Genomic DNA, 4,511 nt, shown 5'->3' on the forward strand with positions numbered 1-4,511 from the left:
TAGACCACGTGAAGGATCATAGGCTTTTTTGTGGACAAATTTTTCTGTGAAATATCTAATTTACGCGGGCGAAGCCGCGCGGAACGTCTAGTAAAATATATTTTTTATTTTCAGAAAAATGTTAAGTTCTCTTGGATTTTATATTTATCAGTATAATTACTCTAAGTCATACTACCTAATTGTCAAAATTAAAACAATATTTTACACCATTTTTCAATAATAGTTGAAGGTACCTATTTCAATTTCGTGATAGCCGATTCGTACTATCTGTAAAAATGGTGAACGTTGGGTCGTTCACCATTTTTACAGATAGTACGAACGTAACAACTAACAACGTAGGACCTACTGCAAAAAATGCAAAGTACACAAGGCACACAAGGTATCACAGTACAAAAAATCTAAGGAAAGGCATGCTGCTTGAGCAGCATGCCTTGAGGTAGAAGATGTTACGACCGTAAACAGGAAGGTTATGGTGGTCAGCCAAAAGTCAAAACCTATCTTCAACAAGAAGGCTAAGACTACCAAGAAAATTGTGCTTCGACTAGAATGCGCTGACTGCAAAGTAAGGTCCCAAGTAGCACTCAAGCGTTGCAAACACTTCGCTTGGAGGAGACAAGAAGAGGAAGGGATAGATGATCCAATTTTAAGCTGCAATAAAAATAAGATACAAAAAATCCAATAAGATAAAAAAATACTTACATTGATTATAAATAAATTGGTAATACCCAGTGCCGTAAATAGGCATTTTTGCGCCCTGTGCGAGCTTATATAACTGCACCCTTGTTTTTTAACTGACTTCCAAAAAGGAGAAGGTTATATGTTCGGCTGTGGATATTTTATTTTCTACATTGGAAAACATCTCTGGGGCGCAGCGGGAAGTACTTATCAGGAGCAAATCGAAAAGTAACAGTTTCCCTGGTCTGGCCATTCTTGCGCCCCCCCCAGAGTTTACGCCCTGTGCCTAGGCACCGGTGGCACTGCCCTATTTACGGCACTGGTAATACCTTATCATTATTTTAACAATAATGACTTAAGTACTTATCATTTTGGTCATTGGTATCTGTTGTAGTTCATTATATTTCTTCGCTTCATTCTTCGATATATAATTAACCAGTAGTACCTTTGTATATCTGCTTGGCATACGCGTTTTTTTTAAGATTTATGTAGGTAAGTTGAAAAATTACACGCTCGCTCGATCACACGGCGTTCCAGCGTGCCTCATTCTTTGTTAACGCGAGGCAACGCGAACACGTATACTTAGTAACCATGCCAAAGCGCAGCTGGTTATTATTATTAAGATAATTGAGTCAGTGTTGTAAGTAACTAAAGTCAATGTTATTTTATCGTGTAACAAGAAAATACATGTAAGTACTATTAAATACTTAAATAAACGGCAGGCACTACCGAGGCCTAGACGAGCCAATTATATTCAATACTTCAATACTAACCGGCTTGTACTGCGACCACGAGTTAATAAACGTACAATGTGATGGGACTACGAGTCTTTAAAATACACAATCTATAATATTATGTATGCTTTATTTGTTTTAAAAATAGAATTATAGAAGTATATGTTTGCCGGATTGGGGGAAACAACTGCAGGTGATTACTGCAATTATTTAATTAACCGGCATGTACTTCGACTGTGAGTCAATAAGTACAGTGTGTTTGGACCGCGAGTCCTTTTACACAATCTATATTATTATTTTATATGCATCGGAATTGATTGCAGATCTCTGACGATGTTTTACCTATTCTAAAAATAGAACTATATTATGTTTGTCCGATTGAGGGAAATAGTTGTAAGTTAATTACTGCAAGTGTTTAATTATGTTAAGTTATTTTATAAACCGCCATAATGTGTAGATTGACCGCGAGTCTCTAAACACAATTTATATGCATCGGAATTGACTGCGAGTCTCTGACGATGTTTTATCTGTTCTATAAATAGAACTATACGTTGGCTGGTTTGGGGGTTAACAGGGAGTTATTTTATAAACCGCCATAATGTGTGGATTGACTGCGAGTCTCTAAACACAATCCTTATGCATCGGAATTGACCGCGTGTCTCTGACGATGATTTATCTAAAAATAGAAGTATAATGTATTGGCTGGTTTGACGGGATTAACTGCTAGTTAATTACTATTTAAATTTAAAATATATTGATATTTTTTAAATCAACATAATGTACGGATTGACTACGAGTCTCCGACAATGTTTAAAAATAGAAATTAGCAACTACCGCGCGTTTTTCCGCGCTCTTTGTTCTATAAATAGAAAAACATAATAATTATTATTATAATATTAATATTATCTTTGCCGGTTTATAGAGAACAGCTATTTCGAGTTAATAACTAGATTGATTGCGAGTCTCATCAGTTAACAACCAATGCGCGTCCCGCGCGATCCTTTTGTTCTAAATATAGAACTACGATTATAATTTACTATGGCTGCCGGTATATAATTTTTATTATTAAATAAATCTTGCATCAATTTTGGGACTCGAGATACACCGCGAGTGTATAACGAAACTTACTTAATAATATCTACGTAACGAGATAGTTACTACCCTCAATATTTTTCGTAACATATTTTATCGACATATAAGTCGATTATAACGAGCTACCTACCCCAATATTTAATTTGGTCCCCTACTAAAAGTGACAGATATAGGTACGGAACAATCAGGTTTCGAATGAACCCGAAGCTTTCCCGAGTACCTGCACCGATAGAACCGGTCCAGATCCGGATAGATCCAGGGTTCTCCTACTGACGTTAGGTGAACCCTCTTTGGGCTCGCCAGATTATTGTTTTAAATGACCCTAAAAACGATTAAGATAAGCTACTGCTTATAAAACATTCCTGATAATAAGTTTTGTAGATCGATTCCATTTCGATCGATTATTATCATTATAGATTTCACCTGACAAAGTCTCGATATTATCAGACTTATCAACAGTATCTGGCTTATCTCGATATAAATTAGTATCAAACTTATCAGATAATACAATATTATCAGTATAACTTTGTAACGCAAACCTAAAACACTCAGACTCGATAAATCTTGTCTCAATATCAGACCGAGATTATTATTGTTTCGCTGGATAATTCCAGTATTTGTTCTCAGAGACAAATTAGTACATGCCAATCAATCGGGTACCTTTTGGGCTCTGAAAAACCCTTCCCGCTACCCGTCAAAGGAAGGGGGGGGGGGCGATAACCGTCGGCTGGCGCCGCTAGTACTGTACCGCTACAATCAACTTCCTTCGAGTTCGAAGAGTGATGGAGGCGACTAAACGCTCAACACCGCAGCAGTAGTGCTGACAGCTATTTTTATAGATATTTTATAATTATATATTACTATTATAATTATTGTGGGCTTTACACAGCTACCCGCAACCCGCGGCCCGCGGGCCGCATGCGGGCCACCGGGACTTTATTTGTAGCCTATTAGAATTTGAAATTCACGCCCACGGGCAAAATATTATACAGTCAACGTGAAAGTCTTTTTCACTTGTAAGTCGTTATTTTTTAAACCTAAAAATGTTTGTTGCGACCCGCGACACCAAGACCAAAAATGATTGCGGCTCGCAAAAAGGGTTGGGGACCACTAGCTTAATATATTATACATCTTGACATGAATAAATTATTATAAGAATTTAAAACTATATCTTCGTGTACCCTCACCGAAGGTTACCTTATTTCAAAGATTTTCTTTCCCCCAAACAAAGCGGCGGAAAATATTGTATTATATTTTAAATTTACAATTTTTGAATTATTTTAAATTTGAAACCACTTCGTTAGTTTATTTCGAAATGACATGTTAATTTGGAAAATTAACTTTTAAGGCTTTCAAGCCAATACCCAAAAGTGGATATCTATCAAATAGATTTAAGAGCGTACTTCTTGGTTCCTTCCTAGTAACTCACTAGCCGATCGAAAGATTTTAATTTACTGATTATGAGCCTTAAGTCTTAACGTACAGACTATCAGATGCGCTATTTTTTTTTTTCACAAAAAATATAAAGAAGGAAACTAGACCAGGCGTAGGCTTTATCACTACTAGACTTACCACGCTTAAACAATATTGACAATATTCTAGGCGAGAATTCTTCAGCCTCAGGCGCCTTTTTTTTTTGTTAACGTTTTATTGTAAATAGTGCCATGGTTGTATTAAATCCACAACAAGTATATTGTAAATATTTAAGTCTTGACGATTATAAATATATATACTAGCTGTCCCGGCAAACGTTGTTTTGCCATTTAAAGTATTTCGCTCATAATACTTAATAATATTTTATTGAAGTGGCTAAATAAGTATGTCACCATGGCAAAGTCCATGATTGCTATCCCGTCGCACAAACAATGGTCGCCGGCAGTTTCGAGTTGTAATAATTTACTATTATTTATTCAACAAATGAATACACTTATAAAGATAAAAGAGTAGATGTTGTCTGATTCTCAACCCTAGCTCGCTAAGATTTACGAAAATCGGTCGAGCCGTTTCAGA

General features: G+C 36.2%; 1 pseudogene; it reads left to right on the plus strand.

Annotated features, from left to right (window-relative positions):
- Positions 1-337: 337 nt before the first annotated feature.
- LOC121737903 lies at positions 338-647 on the plus strand (annotated as a pseudogene).
- The last annotated feature ends 3,864 nt before the right edge of the window (positions 648-4,511 follow it).

Source organism: Aricia agestis, chromosome 2, assembly GCF_905147365.1.
Source record: "Aricia agestis chromosome 2, ilAriAges1.1, whole genome shotgun sequence".
NCBI lineage: Eukaryota > Metazoa > Arthropoda > Insecta > Lepidoptera > Lycaenidae > Aricia > Aricia agestis.